Source organism: Grus americana, chromosome 13 (assembly GCF_028858705.1).
Source record: "Grus americana isolate bGruAme1 chromosome 13, bGruAme1.mat, whole genome shotgun sequence".
Classification (NCBI taxonomy): domain Eukaryota; kingdom Metazoa; phylum Chordata; class Aves; order Gruiformes; family Gruidae; genus Grus; species Grus americana.
Window position 1 is genome coordinate 15974058 of NC_072864.1, and position 23674 is coordinate 15997731.

Sequence of the window (23674 nt, forward strand, 5' to 3'; positions counted from 1 at the left end):
TGAATGCAGCTACCTAATGCATTGGAGATCAAATTGTCCAGAAATATTTTTTAGTTGCTGTGACCTGAACCCTGCTCTCAGAGTGGTGGCCTAGCAGTGAGCAGGGGAAGTGTGCAGACTCTGAGTGGGGAACAACTCCATCCCTCTTTTCAGTGTTGCGGTTGAATTTCAATGAGTTCTTTTCCTGTATGCTAGTTAGTAGTGTTATCACCCTGATTTGTGCCTTCTCTGCAAGACACCAGCTAGCTGTATTTGTGTCCACCCCATATGTGAGTGCTTTAAGCACCATGGGGTTCTGGGTGCTGCCTCTCTGGGCTCACTCACTGAGCCTAGACCTTGGGAACAACTGACCTGGACCTTAAAATCACTGCTGACTCTCTGCATCTGGTTGAAGTAAACTTTTCCGGAGTCCCATGTGCTAGGAACACTTGCTCTTGGAGACATGAGGTAGCTGACAGTCACAAAGAGACATAGCTACTTGTGGGGGGAATTTTTAAAGCAGTTTTCCAGGTGATGCTGGAAATTGCTGGTCAGTGCAAAACAAACTATATTGCATGCTGTGCCCTGAATCTCCTTTCTTTGGAGCGTTCTTTGGGATTTGGTCGATGCTTTCCAGGGTTCCCATGTTCCTGTTCCTGTACTTGATGCCCTCAGTGCAGGCCTTTCTTTGCTCCATGAGACAGATCCAAGCAGATTTCGATTCTCTTGCTGTTCCCTCTGCTGCTGTGTGACTCTCTGGTCAGTCACAAACCCTTGGGTGGTCTGTTGCATGGTTACCACACAATTTGAGTTCAGACCTGAAAAACTGGTTTTTATAGGCAGTAACCACCTGTTCTGCTAGGGAACAGCCCAGGTAATTGTGGATGGTCTTTAATGATGTCTCATTCAGCAGCGGAGGCCGAGTGCTGCTCCTCCCTCTGTGCAATGCCATACAACCAGCCCTTCCTAACTGTGTTCCCTTTCTTGAACAAAAAAATGTTACGTTTAAAAAGCGTTAGTCATGTCCAGCTGAACTTCAGAATACATGTGTAGGTTCCTGTGATAGTCATAAGGAATTTGTGATTACAGAGCAGAGCTGCTTATGGTAGCATTGTTTCCTCGCCCACTCCAGAAGTGTATGCAGTCAGGCTGCGTGTGTATCTTCTAACATAAGCATGTATTCTTACATCAGGAGAGCGACTCAGTAATTACAGCCACACTAGATTTTAGACGATAATTGAGCAGGTAACAGGTCTGCGTTCTAACCTGAGAGGATGACTGCACAAAATGGTGCCAGGAAACAAGCTAAAATGCCTTTGTTATTACCTGTGTATAATGTTATCCTACATAAGGTAAATGTGAGACAGGTTATTCTCCTTTCCTTTAGAGGGGGCTATGAGTTTGTACATTGACAGTTACTATGGGAGATTTTGCATGCCATTAATCCTCACGTTTTAATCAATCTACTAATAATTTATTTGTATAACTAGGTAGGTAGTTTTCTTTACTACGGTAGCCTTTAAAAAAAATCTGGATAATTTGATAATGTGAATGGACTGTTTGTAGAACAGAAACTGCATTGTATGCCTTTTGATACCCATGTCAGAATGATGCCAAGATGTAGTTTTATGTAGTTCTAAGCTGTTTGAGATGTTTGCCTGTATTCCCATAAAGTATTCATTATTCTTAATTGTTCTCTGTGTTGATATATAGCTAACAGGATGGAAAGGTAGGCAACAGTGATTTTTACCCACCTGCCCTTTCTCTTTTTAAAAAAACCCAAGCCTTTTTTTACAAGATAGTAACCTGGGGGGGAGCACCCTCCTTGCAATATTGCCAAACGTAGCTTTTGGTTATGAGTCGTTCAAGAAAAAAAAAAAGGCACTTCAAAACTGTAAGGCTCATCTTTCACTTGCCTTATGAATTTTGATCTATTTTTGGCCTAAGTAGAGTTCTTCTCTGCGGTCAAGTGCTAAAAGCTTTATTTAAAACACAATTTTGTGATTTAGTGTCTGCTAAAAATGACTGCTATCATTAATATTCTGATAAAACACTAACCTTGTGAGCCAGAGGGCTAAATCATTCTTATAACTTCCTTCCTGTCTTAATAGAGAAGTCAGCAAACTTTTAAGCACTGTCCTTGGGCCTATGACTTACTTTTAAAAATATATTTCCCTATAATGAAATATTAATTTTAGATTTCAAGCACACTAAATGAAGGAATGTATGGCTAACACTATTTGCTGTGCTTCTGGAATATGCCATGTGGTTTTGTATTGATGCAGTTATCTTGGTTTTGTACTTTACTATAGCTTCTTTGCTATAGTAAGAGACCAATTTCTGAACAAGAGCTAGAGGTACAGCCTCCTCAAAGTAGGAGTACTGACGCAAATGTCTGCTTTTATTGATGAGCTTCCTGGCTTTTCTTTTGTTTGACTTCTGCCAGAATGAGAGTATACCTTTTCTTATTTGGGATTTCTTGACCTGGATTTACCATGCAGTCTGAGTTCCTTGATGCGTCATTCACTGAATCATCTCTTTTCCTTAGACTGACTTCCTCTTGATCGTTTCTGTAGGATCATGAAAGAAGGGCAAGCTGGGAAAGTCACTCAGGTGCTTGGAGGAGTAGCAGTCATCAGGCCAAGTGCTGCTCCCTGTTTGTAAGAGGGATGGATCAGACCTCTGGTCTGGTCTGTGTCTGCTCTGGGGAGGTCCTGCGCCACAGTGATCAGATTTCCTCGGGAGTGGGGAGAGCTCCACCTCACTGCTGCAATTTGCCTTCGTAGTGTAGACTGCAGGAAGAAACACTAGAATTACACATGTAGCGGTACTTAATTCAGCATTTTTTTTTCACAGTTATGACTCTTATGTATTGCTTTTTGTTTAAACGATACGTTTCTAAACACATTTTTGTGTTAACTTCCAGGCTTCATCTCAGCCAAGGGAGGAAACGTTAGGGGAAATTTATAATCAAACAGCACTTAATAGACTTGATGTATTAATTATTGTATTTGCTGTCATGAATATAATTTTGTGTAAATCTTAATATTTGTTTATTGCGGGTGACTTGAATTCTTGCTGTATGTTCACAGTAGAGATTTATTTCCAGCCATGATGTTGATAAAGCAGGCATACAGTATTCATAGTACATGTAAAATATGTCTTGTATCTGCGATGCTTGATTTGCAGCTCTGATTTTACTTTATTTTACCACTTTTGTGTGTCGTCCTCTCTGAGAACTCAGGATTTCATAAATCAGTGTTTTGGGTGGAGAGTTCAATGAATGTTAGTTTCTGTGTTCACTGTCTAAATGTAAAACTTTTTTCTTAATGCTTTCTTAATTTGTGCTTGATATCTGCTATTGACAATGTACAATTTGTTTCCCAATGGGATTCTTTTTTATTTTACTGCACTGATTTTTTTGGAACATCACTTGAACAGGTAGTACCTTTCTTGCAGATCTGCTGTCTCTCCCACACACCTTTTTTAAAACTCCATCTAAAGCTGGGGGTTTGCGTGAAAGAGTCTTTTTCTATGCTTGTCACTGAACATACTCAAACTGTTGTGTCTTTTTGTAAAAACACTGTGGAGCAACTATAATGTTTTGAAACTTAAATTCTGACTGTTTCCTTGTATTTAATTTCAACTTATTTTCTCATCTGGGTTTTGTCTTGTATATGCTTATATGTATACTTAAAGATGGTGATGAAATTAGTGGTATAGTCCAACATATATGTGCCTGAATACTAGTATCATCAAACAGTAACTGCTTGCAGTCATTTTAAGGAGTTCATTAGAATTTTTTAACAAAAATACATACCAGACATTTTCACGTACATTTTGTCCTTTCCTTTCCTCATTTCTGACTTGTCTGTATGCCTAGGCTTAACATGGTGATAAAGTAGTAAAAGTCTGGGTGTAAAGTAGTGGTTTATGATTTAAATAAATGTTACAGCATTTTTATGTCTGTGTGTAATACATAGACTAGCTAAAAATGTAGATGCGCCTGTTTTATGCATGGTTTAGGTCACTAAAGGGTTGCATATGGTTTGTGTTTTTCCTTACCCTGAAACACTTGGCTGTTAGCTCCTGGATGAAGTGGGCTGACTCGGTGTTTGATATGAATACAGGATTTGTCATATTGTGCATTATATTGTATTTCAGTGGTTTCTGCTTAATTTGTTAAATTTTTGCCTTTGAGATACTTTCTCTTTCAAGCATCATGATATTTCATAGTGAAAGTTTGTGAAATGACTTAAATTAAAACCAGCAGAAATGTCTGAGGGAAGTGTTAGTGTAAAAGTGGGTTTTGGATTTGTAAATATCTGGGGAGTATGTTACTTCAGAAACACTCTACACACACATAAATGTTTATGACTTTTTGTTTTCTTTCTCATTGGGAACTCCTATGTCTTTCTAGACTGGTAGTCAAATACAAAAATACTTGGTTCTGAGATTAGGCTAGGGATGGTGTGTAAGATATAAAATATGTATTATGAACTGCAAAATGGTCACAAAATGATTAGTATTTTTTCAGTTTGTATGCTTAACTCTCTTTTGACTAAAGGCATGAGCTAAGCTTTTTAAATAGTTCTTTTTATCTTGAAACTCCTTCAATTAATCTTCCCCCTCTTTCCTGCACTTGAATACAGATACTTTCAGTGTACATCTTTCCATGCAACAGTTGTAAGCTTAAAGAGCACTCCCTCCCCCCTCCTTAAATTACTAGGTTTTTTAGGCAGCAAACTTGAAGTGTGATTTAGTGGTGGAAGCATAAACTTGGCAGTCAAAAGATGTGAATAGTTTTTGTAGGGTGATTCTAGCAAGTAGGAGTTTTTTCTGGCTTTTTCTTTCTGCAAAATGTTGATAGAAGTAAGAGTACATGAGGTTTTATTTACTCATCTTGGAGGCCCCCAGACAGAAGTGGAAAGCGTTCTGGACATTAACAGTAATTTGGCTGCTGGAAGTTGCCCAAAGTACTGGCAGTATGCTCTTGCTCTTAGTGAAAAATAAAGTAGCAGTCCTCTTTTTTTAACAAGCATAAGTCGGCTTGGATCCTGCTTGGCAGCCTGTTGTGAAACTCATCACTTCTAATAGCGCAGTGCCCCAGGGACAGCTGCAGGGCATTGACCGGCTCAGTACTGACTCAGAGCCTAAATCGTTGACACTGCTCGTCTAGAAAAATGATGCAATTATGACTCTCCTCCGTAGTCTGGGAAAGCATCTTGGACATCCATAGCTCCAGTTTTCAGAGATGGGGTGAGCCAGTCTGACGGGGTGAGTCTTCCCTGCTTGCATATATTTATTGGTCCCTGTTCTTTAAATTCCTGAATATTTCCTGGAGATTATGGACTGTCTGTAACTAAACTGTTAATGACTTTTGTCTGGTGTTAAAATAGCGAATTACAGACCACTCTGACAACTGTTTAGCAAAGGCATTGAGAGGTCTGTTTTCCCCGAGAAGTTGATCTTTTCTGTTGTTGGCTCTTGCCTAGCATCTCTCCGGGCTGTCCCTCGTCTCGGGGCATATGTGGGAGCACAGTTCCTTCCCTCATTTTCAGGTTAAGGGGCTCCTTCCTGCCCTTGCCTCCTTGTTCAGCCTCTGCTCTGCAGCTGGCCACTCTCAACTGGGCCAGCTGCGCTGCCCATAAAGCTGCACTGCCCACAATCACCGATCCCTTTCTGCCTTTTAGGCAAAAAGAAACAAAAACTAGGAGACAAAAGTTATTATTTTTGAGCTGATCTACTACCTGTAGACCTAGAAACAGCAACATGCACATAATGAAAGAATGATGTGGTGACAAGATAGGAGGGAGAGGGGAAGAGGAGTGGAAACTTGTTGATCAAATATTACTGTAGAAGCCCCTGTTGCAGAGCTGTAGCCAAGACCTGTGGGTTTAATTATTTAAAACAAGCAAAAGTTTCCTCTCTAGATTTCTGTTCATTAAACTAATTTAAACTGTGTGTGTAGGGAGGGAAGGGTGGTGATTTATGAATAAATGTGCATTTGCTGTAGTAGATATTTGTATTTGAATACATCCCTGGTAGTGATACCTCTTGCTTCACTCATAGGCTCTTCCCCCGTTATATTAGGGTTTGTTTGCTTGAGTTGTAGTTTAGAAATAAGGAAGTGATGATAACGATGCATGTGTAAGCTTGAACCGTATGTAAAAAAAGTAGTGTTCATGTTACAAGCATGTGAAAGGAATGAAAGGAACTTCGTGGTTTCATCCACTGTTCTGTCTTGCCGTTTCTCAGAGATACTGATTTCATTTGCTACTGAAAAAACTGGTGGTAAATGAAGGATTCTCCCCTTCTGTAACTGAGTTTACAGCACTGATTTGCTGTATTGTTTTTGTAACCGCCGTGTCTGTCAGTGGGAGTTGAAGGACTGACGCTCTGCTTTCCTTAACATCATGCATTCTTATTTAATTATATATTTATTTTTAAAATATAATAATATTATGCAATAACTTAATTATTATTTTATGTGATATTTAAAACTCAGCATTGTGCTTCCTGCCACAGCTGAACAGACATTCTCCTCCAGGGATTATATCGGTTTCTGGAAGTATGAGATTGAAGTCCAACAAAAGATTTAAGTGCCAACAAAGATGTTTGCTGTAATGCATTGTTATGGTCCAAAATTATTTGTCTTATAAGCTTGGCACTACTGTATTCCTAAAATGTCTTGTGATCATTTATTTTGCCGGCACCTTTTGTGGGTGGATGATGGTATTAGGTCAGTTCCTTTGGGAGAGAAAAAGGGATATCACACACTCAGAGCCAGCCAGCAGGAAATCTGTGGGAGAGCCGAAAGTTAGAAAATGTTTTTTGTGTTTTTTTGCTGTAACCACAGTGGTCATCCTTCTCATACAAAGGCTGAGACCTTCAGAAGGTTTTGAAAATTTGTGTGTTCACAGGATGGAAAGACTGGATTACAGGCGAGAAAAATACCTCTGGAACTTATTATGTTTTAACCAGAGGATGTGGCTGTTGAAATAATGTTCTTGGGTTTTTGGTGATATTTTGATTTCAGGCCTGCTCTTGAACTGTGCTGAACAACTTCAGTGAAAGTTAAAAGTAATCAGAATTTTGAAAAGCAGGGAAATAGCTGTGATTTAATTAAATGGTTCCACAGGAGCTCCCTGATCTACCAGATAAGATTGGGCCAGTGAACTACCGAGCCTAGGTTCTCTTCCCAGGTCCTCTCCTGAGGCGCTTCATAGCATGGGGTTTGGTTGAGCACTTTGCCTATGTGTAACTGTGTTTCTATGTAGAATGTGAAGTCTTTGAATACTGAATTATCTTTTAGGGAACTACCAGCAGGTCAGATCTTAGGGCTATGGCTTCAGTCCATTGCTATTTTGAATTTTGTTGGTGTATAAGTTCATAAAAATGTATTATTTCCTCCTCCAACATTAGAAGATAAACTCAGGGACTCTATGGAATTTAGTTGTATAGTTTAATTACATTTTCATTAAAGGATATTGCTTTTTCTCAATTTTGAATGGTTACCTTATAGATTGTAATTTCTGAATTTCTGTCACTTTTAATTTTTATCTCATTATGCCACTTGTTATGTTGTTGCATTTGCTTATTAAAGAAAAATTACAATTTTAGATTTGAAATAGTTTAAATATGAACTACTCTTTCCTAAGTTCTTAATTCAATTCTTGTACCAGGTAGAAAACCCCTAATTACTGAAACTGAAAACCACTCCAGCAGTGTTACATCACCTTTGGACTTGTCAGAACAAGAATGATTGTACCGGAAACTCTTGGGACACTTTCTCAGCAGTATTTTTAAGATTGGCTCTGTATGTGTGTGTTCTTACGTTAGACTTCCCACACTCAAGAATTTAGTTCCTGCATTAATTAACTCTTACCCCCAAGAGACCAGAAACCAGTCTTTGTGTAGAAATCCAGTTTTCTAGGTGTATCCGGAGGAGGATCTCATTTCATGTGAGTTTCTAAGACAGTGATAGCAAAGTTCAGATGCAACAAGAGGTAAAATGAAGAAGAGAACTTAAGGCAGTTCAGTGAGTTGTAACACGTACAGTCAGCATACTCCTTCACTTTGTAGTTTAGGAATTTAAAAATCCCTTTTATGGGAGAAATTGATACCCTCTTGACTCTTGTGGTTATCAATGTAGTTTTGAAGGCGGTATGGGAGAGGAGGTAGTGGCAGTTTTATCTAATATTGTTTGGTTTGTTCTGACTTCCTTTTTTGTTCCTGCGTGTTTATATTGCTTCTACGGTAAACTGTCTTGGACGTTTCTGAATAAAGTAAACTTTAAGCTGAGCATCAGTTCAATTTATGTTTCCTTATACTATCATTTAGGATAACACGGAATTGATTTTTAGAAGATCTGTAAGTGTTAGCCAGGCAGTAAAGTAGAAAAAAGCATCTTCTTAGTATTTGTAATAGTTTGATTTATAAATGATTGTTTATTTTTAAAAAGTTAATGACATATATTTTTAAAATTTCTGAAATACATTGAGAGTTCTTAAATATGGACTATAGGTAGCTGATGGGGAAATAACTTTAGCAGTGTTATAAACCGGTGTCTGAATGATCTGCCTTTTAAGATATAGTTGAAGTATAGCATGATATTTTAATAATACAAATCACATTTTTGTTTTAAAATACTTTTGTTCAGTTAAAATTATTGTAATGAAATATCTTTTTTACAGATTTGATATAAAATACTTCCAAATCTGTACCGGGTACATATTATGCCACTATATTTTGCCCAAAAATACTTCAAATGAATGCCAGTATTTCAGTTCAGAATATTTATTAGTGAAGTCATTAAAAAATGATAAAGAGATTTCCTGTAAAATGTTTCAATTCTCAGTGTAAATGTCACTAATTTGAACTGAATTAACATATTTCTACAATTCTGGATATTCAGGATGTGCATTAGGACTCCAGCAGCATTGGTGTTACTGTTATGCCTACTAGCAGGGTAAACTCTTGAGACTTATGGCAACTTTATACTTTTAAGTTAATAAATAAACGAAGTAGATGACCAGAAACCTTCAGTGCACTGCAGTGTTTCTTTACAGAGGTTTGTGGAGGTGTCCCCTGAACCAGTCAGAAAGTCCAAGTAAGGATAGTGTGAACACTTTTGAAAATGGTAGTCAACACTGTTATCATTAATTTCTACGGGTGTTTAAAAATTGAAGTTACTGGTCAGAATACAAAGTATATCTCATAACTTGATCAAAAGAAAAAAGTGAAGGGGGCTGCTTTTTTGAAAAAGAAAAAGGAGTCAAACAACATGGGTGTTTTGTTAACTTCTGTATAATTTCCATAACCACAATGAAATCTGGATTTCCACAGTTTGTTTAATATGCTGGTGAATGATCAGTGAACAGATGTCTTGAATAAAACTGGCAAGAATCAAACAATTTTGGAAGTCTTTGCTGTAAACAAGTGTTACATTTTGAAGTATGATAAATCTGGGATTTCATAATACCAAAATAATCCATCCTTCTATTCTGGAGTTTCTGTTATGTGAACTTTCTTGTTTCTTGAAGCTAATGAAGTTTCCCTAAAATTAACCAAGAACCACTGTCATATCCTCTTCTTCTTTTTGCTCTAATACTCCAAACTCCAAAGCAAAGGAAAAATCTTGAAAAAAAATAAACAAACAGACCAAGGTGTTGCTAAAGAGCAAAAGGAAGACTTTTTTTTTTTTAGTGCTGTAGGGTTTTTTTTCACCTTTTAACAGTTTTAGCTTGATAAAGTTTGGTTATTTAAAAAAAACCCCACACAATAAAGTAGATCTGTGCTGCAGGTGCAGCATTGATCCACCAGCTCAATACTAGGCAAATAACAATTTGGTAGGTGTGAAAAGCAACTGCTGTTATAGCAGCAAGGTGCAGTGCTCATAATGTAACTGGTTAAATGTTCTGCAGTCAAAATGAAAATGGCCTGCAAGCTGTTGCTAGGGAAATAGGTGCCTGTGGTTAGTGTTGAATGCAGGGAGGTTTGTCTGTCTTGCAGATCAAAAATGGCTCAAAGTACTTAGTCTGCGTATCACTTTACTTCCGGAAACTTGCTGCTTATCAGCAGCCTGGTCTCTGTGCCTCTGAGGAGCTTCAGTTACAAATGTAGAGAGAATCTTTTTTGTTTTTTCTCCTCCCTCCCTTCCCCCCTCCTTTACATTTTGATGTAAAGTATTTCTCTCACTTGTTATCTTTGTTTGTAATGTCTATGTATGATAGGAAGTATGCTGTCCTCAGGACCTGATCCTGAGAACACCTCTAGGAGAGCAGCGGCTTGATCCCTCTGCAACTAAAGTGAATCTTGCATATAACTGTTTATCAGGGTCTCTGGTGAAAGTTGTGTTTTCAGGCACATCTTTAAAAAATAAAATAATTTTTAAAAAAATCAGTGAAACTTTGTGAATTTAGTGTAGTCCTTAAATTAATTCTCTAAAAGCTAACTAGGTACGTTGCAAATATGAATTGCTGCAATTAAGCACCTTCATAAACATTGAAAACAACAATTCTAGGTCCTTTAGCTCCTCTTCTAAAACCTCTGAAGTGTTGTTTCTGAGATTATTTTTAAAAACTGTCATAGTATACTTTTCTAAAAAGCATTATGAAATTTCTGGCACACCCTAACTATTTGGGCATCCTCATTTTCCCAACTGAATACCAGCAAGCTGCTGCCCAGTATTGCTCCCCAGACAGCACTGATCTGTTTCAAAGAAACATGAGGCATCTCCCTGCTGATTATCAGGGACTCATTTCTTAATACTGGGTAGATAATAAGGTGAAAGTAAAGAAGAATCTTATTTGGGCGTTCCAGATTGAACATGTAACAGAGGTTAAACAAAGTCATCTTATTTTTATCTGCTTTTACACACATACAGAGACAGCAGATTTGCATCTGCCTTTTCAGATGAACTCTGTGAGATGTCTTACTGTTTTTTCCTCTCTCTCATCTATCTCTAAGGCTGCCGGAAGACTTCGTCAGGATCTTGACCTTTTTCTTAAGCATCATCTCCAGTTTCTACCTAATTTTTATAAATACTGATGCCTATTGGGCTTGGCGAGGTGGAGCTAACCCCTGGCCAAAAGGTAATGGGACTTGGTTACAACTGTCCCAGGGCTTAGGTATCAACTGGGCATTTAATCCATTGTGACAGAATGGAGCACCGATTTTGAGTGGTGATTAAAGTAGTTTGTATATCCTAGCAAGAAATTAACAGAAAATTACTATAGGTTTATTTGACTTCTTTTTTGCAATAAAATACTTTGCATCCACTCTGATTGTGCCAGGTTGGCGGTTTAGCTTGCCTTTCAGTTTCCAAAGTGGGTCTCTAGTGACAGAGCTTTGGGGTGAACAACAAAGTAGGTGTTGATATGTTCCCTTCCCAGCACAGCTATTTAACTTGTATTAGGTTTCCCACTGACATATTAATTCCTGCTCTGGGCCTCTTCTCCTCTGGGTCATTGTTTCAATGCTGCTGCATAACCATTTACTCCCCTCCTTGGTTCCTGTCCTGGTGAGTGTGTTCTGGATTTCAGCAAGGAATAGAGAGCAACCATGCCTGCTACCAGTGCCTGGTGCTTTGCTGAGGTATTGAACTTCTTTGGTATATTGTCACATCTAAACAGTTGTTCCCATAATGCATGTGAAGACAATAAAGTAGGAAGAGAGGAAGATAAAGCCAAGAGTTGTTATGTATGATATAGATTCCCCTACTAGAGAGCTGGTGCACTAAGTTCAAGGATGATAACGTGACCATGTCTTCTGATCGTCTGTCTACCTGGAGATAAAATTTTCTGTTCATAACATTCTAGGAATGTGCCTTTCTGCCCTTCTTGTGCTCCAAGACAAGCAAACCTAGCGGGCAGAATCTCTTCAATTCCACACCCGCAGTAGATAAGCCTTTATCCAAAGCTGCTTGGTGCAAGGAGGGAACTTTTTTTTTTAAAGCTGGTTTTCCTGTCCTGTTTTTATATTCACTAATCTGTGATCCAAAGTCCCAAACAATATTTTATGCTGTTTTGAATTACACATTATTAAACTTTTTCTTCTTGCGGTGTTTTTTTAATTGCTGATATTTGACCTTGTGTGTAATAAAACTTACTGAACAACTTAAGGGTTTCATTATCAAGAATGCTGTAAAAGTTAGTAAAAGAGTCTTCTCCAATTTATAGCAGAGTATACTTTGCTGTCACACAGGCCTTGCTTGAAAAGCGTTGGGATCAGTTAGCGTGCAGATCATACCTCTCATCAGTCTTCAGCTGACTTCTCAGGCATTTCCATCTATCATTAAGTATTTCAGCCAAGTTACATTCGTGCTGTAGCTTGCCACAGTACAGCTAAGTATTTGTTCTTCTATTGAATGTCTGGGTAAAACATACATAATGTGTGGAGATGGAGATCGAGTAGTTTTTTTCTTCTTTGAACTACAAGGGGAAGAAATAGAAGCATTGTTAATGCTTACAGTGGTCCTTGGAGTAAAGATTCCTTGTCTTGTTGCAGGTTGGTGTGCACGATACGTTAAAAGATTCAGTATCAAGGATCATACCTGAGTGGGCTGCACTCACTGTACTGCAGGAACTTCAAAATGATCAAACAACCATAGTGGAGTGGAGAAATATGCCTTTTGCCGATGAATCCTGTGGCCTGTAATGGTAAGCAAACAACAAGCATGTGTTTTTTATCAGTAGTCTCAGTAAGATTTAGGACCATAAAACCCCAGAGTAATCTGTTATGCACAGCTCAGCGTTACAGTCCAGGTAAAAAGTGCTTTCTCAATGGCTGCACACAGCCCTGGGGATTGCTTAGATACTGATCAGCGATAACCTTCACTAGGGTAGTGGCTGCGTACTTCACTATTTCGGAAAGTTCTTCTGTCGACTTCATGTTACTCTGAGGCAGTAACCGCATAGGTTTTTAGAAAAGTTACTTTTGCCATATCCTGAAGTTTTGCTGTGACTTGCTGTATTCTTTCAGGTTTTTGGTATTAATTAGTTGTGTTTTAATGCTAATTAACTGGACTTAGTCTCAGCAAATCCAAAGTATAAAGCTGCTTAAGGAGAATTTAATATAAAAGTGTCTTCTTCGTTTTGGCTGTTGCTGGATAAGATACCCCTGTTTCCCTTGGCGAGTCAGAGCTTTACGTGGTGCAGGTTTCTGGTAGCCTGTTAGAGTTGGGAACAGTAGGGCTGGCTGTCAAGCAAAGCTTTGAAAACGGTAAGATGAAAGATAAGATGAAACGAGAAGAATGATAGCGATTGGATCTATGTTCAGATGGTCCATTATCTTAGTAGACAATCAAAACTTAGCGTGGAAAAAAAAAAATCCCGTGAGGCGTGTTAGTTGTCTGCGGAAAGCTCTCGTTGCTTCTGCATGGCTCAGCTCTTTCTGTGACCTGAGAGAACTTATCCAGGCACTTGTGAATGCTTGGCTTATGTGGCATGTCATCTGGATCAGGGAAAAATATGTATACAACTCCTAACAATTTTGCAGTGTGTGTTGTTACCAAGTGGGACTGAAAATACAAGATGTCAGAGGTTTGCATCCTATTATGAGGATGAGTCTGCAAAGGACCTTTCCTAAACCTAATGTTATATTTTGAAAATTTTTTAAAAAGAATTGTGTGTGTTTTGACAGCTGTTGTGTCCTGAGGTAGGGGATGACTGTAGAAACAATGCTTCTATTAGAAGCATAGGTATGTCTCCTTGGTGGTGTTTTTAATACTTAACCTCCAAGGGAGGGAACTTCCTTATTGCAAGTGTCAGTTTTAGGTTTTTTTGGCTGTGAAGTACGGATGTGGTGGTGTAACAAACGTTGCGTGGTTGACATGTGAAGAAGTTTGAGGAACATTAAAATTCCCCTGTAATAAATAGTATATAGAAATAAGATTTTTTTAAAACATGTACTTGATAGGACTTACTCTTGAAGTACTAGTAATGAACTAAAGGGGAGATTGGATTTAATCTGTCTCCTTCCCTTCCCCCTTGTTTCATAAATAGTACAAAGGCTTTGCTTTCTTAAACTTAGAGGGCATTTTATACCTTAACAAAAATATTTGTACACCCTGCAGTACACTGCTCCAGGTATTGACACACAATCATGTTCTTTCCGTTGTCCATCTCTTGGCCTTGGGCTGAGGTGTATTTCCAAAGTGAGATTGCCAGTAGGTCTGATTGCTTTGGGAAGAATACTAATTGGAAGAATGATACAGATGACACTGTTGAGTAAGAAGAAACTGATAAGCAACCATTTTGGCCTTTGGCAGCAGACACAAGTGATGTTGTTCTTACATTATGGTTTATTCTTGCATTTTGGTTATGATATTTGGCAAAATAGCTTTAAAAAAATACTTGGTTCTGTAATAGAACTCTGTACTGATAACAGAGTACAGTAGGAATATAGTGCTGATTTATGCTTTGAGCAGCCTTAAAGGTCTGTTACCTACTATTCAGTGACACGCTTTCAGTGTACGTGTCAATGTTAGTTCATCTGAAAAATGAGACACTGGGGAAAAAAAGTCAAAGAAACTGAAGTTGTTGTTGACATCAGTGCATTAGTGGAATTTCAGCTGCCCGTACGTATTTCTACTCACTTCAGTAATGTGGAAGTATTGTAGATAGGGGAGAGAGGTTTTTATCTTTGAGCCGCCTCCTCTGTTTTACTGGTTTTAGTTGGATTGAACCTAAATAGCAAGTGATTTCTTATCTTGCTCAGGACAAGTTTTATCTTCTTCCCACCCACAGTGTGACCCTTATCCCTTCCCATATTGTGATTGCACCTGTTCTGTGCAAATACACTATTTACCCTAAAGGTGGGAAAGATGCATGTCTATGTTGAACTGTAACACTCCTAAATAACTGAGACAGGGAAAAAAATAAGAGTAATGTGTGATGCCCACACTCCTGTTCAGTGATTTTTTTTTTTTTTTTAAAAAGTCTGTTGGCATGTCTAGCCATAGTTAGAAGGGTCAAGTTATGTCCTTGTGCTGTGGCTCTGTCACATTAGCAGTCTGTGCTTTTTGATTGCTTTAGAGAGATAGAGAATTTGAGGCATATTTAATGTATTGCTATACAAATGAGAGAGATTTCATTCTAGATGTAATTAAGTAATTACATTGAGCTTAGGATGTTTGTCAGTCTGAGAACTTTTGTTTGCCGTATGCTTATAATTCTGTATCCTGAATGGTAATATCTGAAAAGAACTCTTGCAGTTTAAACCTATCTTTCTTGAAGTGATTTTTTTTTTCTAGTGTAAAAGATTTATTTTTTTTCCTTAAAAAAAAAAAACTTCTGAAAATATCAGGGATTTTAATTTCTGTAAAAATCAGGGGTATTCTAGTAGAAATTATTGAGGCTTACACGCTCACACTCTTCATTGCTATTCCTATCTCAGTTGAAAACTCAATTTTTTCCCATAGTATTCAAATTAGGTATTCTGTGTTTCAGGGATTCTTTTTCCTGCAGTTTATATAGCTTAATATTGTGGGGTTTATTACTAGAAATAACTGTACAAGCATATTGCTTTTGATAAAATTAAATTGCAATTACACAATGAAAAGCTATCCTGACTTCTGAGGCTGCTGTGTTCAGAGAGATGAATTTTAAATAGGTCACTGAAAACTCAGTGTAAGTGGAATATTGACTTTGTAGTGGTAAGTTCAAATTTAAACCAGCTAAAGTCAGAAAATCTATCTGTAAGATGTGATAGGGAGTCTGGGAATCATGAAATAATCACGCACCTTGGACTTTGAAAGATGCAAAGCACAGCTCAGTCCTCTTCTGGTGTGATACATCTTTTTACACCCTGGACTTTGCTGCTTATGAAAACCAGTATTATAAAAGAATTCCCACCCCCCTCCCCGGCTGACCCAGACCCAGCAGTTAATTATAAGACTTAATAGATTTGTTGGTTGAACCATCATGTGTTTGCACAATAAACTACTTTAGAACGGTAGTAAACTCTCCCATGTAATTCAGTTGCACCAATCTGGTTATGTGGATTCTTCTTTCTTTTTTACTAACTTGTGAGCTAGTCTTTAATTACAAATCTTCAGTTTCCTGAGCTATCTTCTGTCACCATTTCTCTGTCCTACCTGGATCAGTAGCATTGAGATTTCTTTCTGTGACTGTAATCTCTTTCCTCAAAACACATCCTGTAATAATAGTGGTATTTAAAAATGAGCAACAAACTTCTATACTCTAGAAGTGGTATCTTGGTATTCTTAGGCTGTGGAACCACGAGAAGTGATGAGTCAATTTAACAACTCACTGCTGCCCTTGCTTTCCTACTTTTGGTTTGTTTGCCTTTCTTTTCCAAAAGCCAGCTCTGGAGCTCATCTATACCTCTGCTAGCTGTTGCACTCCACCACTCTGACAGAGAAATGACCTGCCAAAAATAGCTTTCTGTTGTTGTATTTGGTGAATAGGCTCTGAAGAGAGCCCGGTGGGTGCAGGAGCTGGGTGCCTGGGCAGGCAGGCCCTGCAGCTGGGACCGGACAGGGGGTTCGAGTGGGTGAGGTGAGACCTCCTCCTTCTGGTGGTCTGAGCCGGCTGTGGGGCTCAGGTGTTTGTGAAACCACAGCCTCTGTTATTTCACATCTTCCATGTCTACTAGTGACTGAAAAACTGTTTTCAAATTACACAACTTGTTAGTCCTCTTTTAAAGATTATTATGGAACAAATGTCACGACAAGAAGCGATCTACTGAAATAAAAATGTGAATAAAAAAAGTTCAATTTCTGCGCTTTCTTTGCAGTATATTTAGCACTATCGTTGCCGTGGCTCTCAATGTTCAAGGTCACACTCTAGGTGATGCAGTGTTGTATTTTACTGTGATTATTCTGACATGTGGTGGGATTCCTTCTGCCTCCTGATTTTTTTCCAAATGACAGACTACTTTGTTGTATTGATTTGGCTTTTTTATGTAAATATAGTTTTGAGTGATAATGTGTTGAAGTCAGTATGTTCACTTTTTGTACGAAAATAGAAAGTAAATGTAAGTAAGATTTTTCTGTATTGTAAAAGGAGCTCTTCAGAAATTAAACATTTAAGGAAGGTGAAATTTCACATGAAAACCTTCAAAATATGAAAAAAAAAAAGGTTTACCTTTGTAAAGAAACTTACCTGGTCAAGTAATATTTACCACTGCTAGCAGGTAGATTATTAAAAACACATCTGTTCTCCATTTAATATTTTTGTATGAGTGAAAAAGCTAAGATGACTGCAGGCTAGCATTTGAAAGTGAAGTCTAAAAGGAAGAAGCGTTGTCTTTAATGTGAATGGTATTTCCTGTGGTGCGCTTTTGGATTGCCAACATTCATTTCCTAGACTGAATTAGTTGTGGAGTCCACTAGAGTAGAGATTATTTTTGCCTGAGATTCATAATTCATCTACTAATCTCCTTCAATTACTCTACTGAATGTTTATAGATTCCTGATTCCCTTTTAATATCTGCTAATGGGTAATTACGGTCAGCAATCATTCTTGTCATGGAAATTGCTGAAGTAATTTCAGAAACACTGTTGTCATTTTTGTGAAACAAAAGATGGAATGGAAATCAAGAGAGCTCTGTTTAGTAACTAGCCATTTTATGAAAATATATGTCACCAATTGCCAACATATCTTCACTAAGGGCAAATTGTGCCTGACATTTAGTGGCCTTCTACAACAGGGTTACAGAGTTGCTTGATAAGGGAAGAGCAATGGATGTCATCTACCTGGACTTGTGCAAAGCATTTGACACTGTCCCACACAACATCCTTGTCTCTAAACTGAAGAGACATGGATTCGGCGGATGGGCCACTCGGTGGATAAGGAATTGGCTGGATGGTCATGATCAAAGAGTTGCAGTCAACAGCTCAATGTCAAAGTGGAGACTAGTGATGAGTGGTGTTCCTCAGGGTATTGGTACCGGCCCTGTTTAACATCTTTGTTAGTGACATGGACAGTGGGATCAAGTGCACTCTCAGCAAGTTTGCCGACGACACCAAGCTGTGTGGTGTGGTCGACATGCTGGAGGGAAGGGATGCCATCCAGAGGGACCTTGACAGGCTGGAGAGGTGGGCTGCAGTGAACCTTATGAAGTTCAACAAGGCCAAGTGCCAGGTTCTGCACATGGATCAGGGTAATCCCAAGCACAGCTACAGGCTGGGTGGAGAATGGATTGAGAGCAGCCCCGAGGAGAAGGATTTGGGAGTGTTGGTGGATGAAGAGCTCAACATGAGCCAGCAGTGGGCACTTCCAGCCCAGAAAGCCAACCATATCCTGGGCTGTATCAAAAGAGGTGTGACCAGCAGGTTGAGGGAGGTGATTCTCCCCCTTTACTCCACTCTGATGAGACCCCATCTGGAGTACTGTGTTCAGCTCTGGGGTCCCCAGTACAAGAAGGACATTGACCTGTTGGAGTGAGTCCAGGGGAGGGCCACAAAGATGCTCAGAGGGCTGGAGCACCTCTCCTGTGAAGACAGGCTGAGAGAGTTGGGGTTGTTCAGCCTGGAAAAGAGAAGGCTCCAGGGACCCCTTATAGCACCTTCCGGTACCTAAAGGGGCCTACAAGAAGGCTGGAGAGGGACTGTCTACAAGGGCATGGAGGGATAGGACAAGGAATAATGGCCTTAAGCGGAAGGAGGGGAGATTTAGATTAGATATTAGGAAGAAATTCTTCACAATGAGGGTGGTGAGACACTGGAACAGGTTTCCCAGAGAAGTTGTGGATGCCCCCTCTCCCTGGAAGTGTTCAAGACCAGGTTGGATGGGGCTTTGGGCAACCTGGTCTAGTGGAGGGTGTCCCTGCCCACAGCAGGGGGGTTGGAACTAGATGATCTTTAAGGTCCCTTCCAACCCATTCTGTGATTCTATGAAAATATGCCTGCAATGGAATATGCACGGGGGGGGGGAAGGCCTAGTGATACATTGCGTATTGTTTATGACAAGGCTGGAGATAGGAAATGAGGCAAGTTTTTGCTGCTTTGGAGGCACAAGGAATTGTGTTCTCAACCCATCAGCTGATTTGCCTTGTCTGCCCTGAACTTTCTCCTTTACCGCACTAAAGGGTTGGTCTGTGTGATGCACATTCCCAGATTACCTTTCCCTGTGAAGAGACTTTTTTGTAGCTACTTATCTTGAGCAAACTGCAAAAGAAAGAAGCTTCTCTGACTTTTGTAATATGACTTAGTGTAGCCCATGATATCAAGTTTCGGTTAGTTTTTTTTTTTTAAGAAACACTTTGTCTCTATAGTAGTCATGTCAATTCTGCAACTGTTGAGTACAGGCCAATTCTTGAGAAAATGTGTATTGGCACAAAGCACCATGGACAGTTTTAACTAGCCTGAGAGAACAAAAGAGCTTCAGTCCAAGCCTAGTAGCCTAGTGAAGTGTTTGCTTTTATGTTTTTTGTAACAAAATCCTATGGCTTTGTCAGTCGGAGACCAGAGAGTTGAGAGATGCTTGAAAATTTCTGTCTATGGGAAGGAAAGCATAGAGCAGTCAGAAGTACCCAGCTTTGTGGAAGATGGAAATGTCTTTTTTGCTTGCAAGTGAAAGGTGTCTGTGCATGTGCACCAGGCCTTACCCAGTACTTACCTAGGTAAGTTTCTGTTGCTGAATTTGAACACAACCTTGTTCCCAGTGGCTTGAAACAGAGTAGATCTGGAAGGCTGTAGCTGTTCTGATTCATGTTCTGGAAGGAATCCTATTGTCCAATATTTTTATGCCTGTCATGTGTCCAGTGTTTGTTCTTACATATTCATTGGGCAAATGTCTCTATCTGATCATTTTTTTTTTTTTACGTTAATTGGCATGCAGATGGCTGTGGAGCTCACCCAGATCTGACTAAATCGTATTTGTTTGTTGGTAGACATTCTTGGAGGTTCTGGGTGCAGTTTCCAACCCATACTGCTGCAGTTGTTTCCTATATATACTAATCTGGTTAACAAATTCTTCCTTCTCCATTCTAATTCTTCAGAATACAGTGAAGGCTTCTAAAGAAATGAGGCTTTTTCTTGATAAACTGATGATCAGATCTCCATGATTTTATGGCAGCAGCCCAGATCCAGTCCCCATTTGGCTCTGTGTTTGCCACTGGTGCTTCTAGGAGTGCTATTTGGTTTTTGTGGCCTGTTGCCATGTCAAAGTTACACCTCTCTTGTGGTGTCAGAATGTCAAATCTCCTAGAAACAACGCCCCAAAAAAGCAAAAGTGATGCTGTGGTGCACAGTGCTCGTGTGATCCTTAAAAATATAAACAGGAGTGTGTTAAATTGATGATTTTACTAGTGGGTGATGCTATCTGTGAGACAGAATCTTTTTCTCTCTCTCAAGTCTGTCTTCTACATTTTCAGAAGGTTGCTGGAAAAAATTCAGAGGAGGGGGAAGGGCACAAAAAGTGATGACTTTAAGCCTATTAAAATTTCTTAAACAAAAGATTGTCTTATGTATAAATGGAAAGAGATAATGCCAGTAATGTTAAGGGGGGAAAAAAAAAAAGGCAAAAAGCTGTTTGAATGTTTGTAGTGCTTTTGGAGCTGAAATAAAATTCCTAAACTAATGTGTATGTGTTTGTGTATATTTATGGTTTTGATTGTAAGATGATGATTGGCAGGTCATTATGTTTGTCACAGGTATCATAGAATCATAGAATGATTTGGGTTGGAAGGGGCCTTAAAGATCATCTAATTCCAACCCCTCTGCCATGGCCGGGGATGCCTTCCACTAGACCAGGTTGCTTAAAGCCCCGTGTAAAAATGTGTTTATTCAACTAATCATAATTGCATGATTCTCAAATAGCTCATTTTGCATGTTGCAAGTAATTTGCAATTTAAATTTAACTTTTACTGAAGGAGCACAAGTTGCTCTGTGGGAATTTTTAAAAAGGAGGGATGCAAATTGATACTAGTTCAGAGTTGAATTGTTCATCTCAAAGTCGCATTTATGGAGTGTATTATAGATTCTTGGTAAACCAATAAAGTACTGTTTAGGGGTTTTCTTTACCTAATAGAGTTTTGAGAAGAAAATGCTATGACCCAGGAGTCATTCATAATTACTTGTAATGTATATCTATGAAGATTAGTGGAGAAATAAACATGTCAATAAGGTAGCAATCTCTTTTTATATTAAAATTGATTAAACCATTGAAGAGACATGTCTCTTCAACTTGTCCTGTAAAACTCTTAAATGATATTCAGAGATAGTTCCAAGCTGACATTTAATATCTTTTTCATCTTTTGAACATTAGATAGCTGAACCACAGCCACACAGTGTAGTTCTGTAGAATAGAGATTGTCTATGGTATTGGTTTTTTTCATTGACATAGAAGAAGAAATTACAGAAAGCAGGTTGTGAAGTAATTTTTCTTGGATTTCAGTATTAAGTAGCCCAAGACAGTATTAGTTGTTTCTCATAATTGCAAATGGATTACTACTTAGCAATTAATAATTATTTTTAGAAAATGAATTTGGTTCTGCTAACTGGAAAAATAAAGCTGCCTCTCAAAATACCTATTACCATAAAAATTACCCTCAAAATCATGTTTCTGCAAGTATATTAAAGAACTTTTTGGTTTTATTCTGAAAATACACTTTTAGAGGGAACTGGGATAGCAAGCCTGTCATCTCTTATGTATAGTTAATCGTATCAGGCAGTGTGTTCCTGCACACCTCATGGTAAAGGAATTCTTCAGGCTGTTTAGTGAGTTGTCTGCCTCTCTGGTGCGTCGCAGTTGTAACCTTCCCACTCTCTATAGCAAGTTGCCTTTGTTTCATGCAAGACCAATTCAGATTAAAATACTTGCCCCTGTGCACACTTTCTGATAGTTTCCTCTTCAGAAAAAACTGGCGAACATGCACGTAAAGTAATTCTGCAGTTACCTGTATGACTTGGAAAATGCATTAGGGCATGATTTGAATGTTTCAATTTCTTCTTGGCATCGCCTTTACTTTGTGTCAGTGATTTCTAAGATGCATTCACACACCTTTGAAGACCATTATTATGCACATGCATCTTTAAGTTGTAATTGAATTGTATTTTTATTTAAGATTTTTACAAAATCTTAAATACTATGAATTAATCTTTGAGAGAATTTTTCATTAATAATACTTGTTAATTTATATGGGTACAAGTGGTGTTCGAGAACTGTATAAAGGACTCTCGAGCTGGGTGTGCCCTAGGGAGCATGTTTTCCAATCAGTGGGAGAGGTGAAGTGAACAATAAGAATTAATGACACATCCTGGCATAGCTGGGTGTGGCTAAAGTTCATTGCTTAGTATCTCTGATCAGAAGACGGGCGATTTCATGATGCCAAAAATATCATAATCTGTAGGAAACTCCTCCTAAGCTCTCATAATATAAACAGAAGAGTTCTTAATGAAATAAAAATTACTTTTTATCTTGTTATACGACTCTTCCCCTTCCCCTCTTTATTTCAAATAAAGAAAGATATAAATTATCAGTTAAACAACCAAAATCTGATTTGTATTATTGCCTGGATCCAGCACCGTGTATTTACAGTTGCTATTCAGTATTTTTTAACTTAAGGAAGAAGCTATTACCTTCGGAAAAAACATAATTTACTGTTCTTAAGTATAAGTACAAACATGTAATGAAGCAAGATTTGGTTTTGCTGCTTTCAGTGCTGCAAGCCACTGTCTTGAGTTGTTGTCATGTGTTAATAATTCATTAATGTTGATTTAAAGCCTAAAATATAAGGAGACCCTAGATTAGAAAGTAGAAGTGAATAGGTTCATTTCAGACTTTTATCTCAAGTTGTGAATTTATCACTAATTAAAGATACTGTTTAAATGCAGGTATGACCTTTGCTTGTCCATGCTTATAAAGCTATTACACAGCGTTCAGAACACTGTGTGATGGAGTTGTACATATGGCAGAAAAAGATTTTTTTTTAGTCCAGCTAAAATAGTAAGGATGAACATGAAAAGGTTACTTTTGTTGAACAAAACCTTTTATTTGCTTGTTTGTTTATTGTTGTCCCAACCAGGCTATCTATTCTGGCAAAACATTTAAGTGTAGTCTGGGCCTTGAGACTTCCTTGAAGGAAGCTCATGTCTGGAACGGCCTGAGTTGAGTTCCAGTGATGAGATGGAGCTGTGCCAGGAACACTGCAATATTTTTCTCTGATCAGAGTTGTTAGTTTCCATATATATGAGCTAAACACTATAATAAATCTATAAATATGGATTTAAGTTTTATAGACCTTCCTTTTGATCCCTAGAAGTTTAGTGGACCATTGTGCATTTTGTAAAATCTGTGCTGCTAAGTATGTAGTTAGTGGCAATCATGACTATTCATTCTTTTGTGTCAGCACCAGGAAGTATTGGTGGGATTTTTTGGTTTTATCAAATATGGAGTAAACACACATGTGATCAGGTGATGTCAAAATTAGAATAATAACTTGGAGAAGGTGAGAAATCTGATTCTATTCAATATTGCTATCCTTGCAACACACTGTTCCTGATACATGATGTACAAAGTACGTGTTCAGCTGTAATGGTTAAAATAAGGACAAAAAACCTTAGAGGTGATATGTTGTGTTAAACTGTCTTATCTATGAATCTACAGCTGCTAATTCCCTCAAAGCTTTTAGGACTACCACTGTCCTTATGTTTTAAATTGTGCTTTTGAAACATCAATATTTAATTGTTCAGCCTGAAAATGATCAAGAATCCTGCTACTTTCCT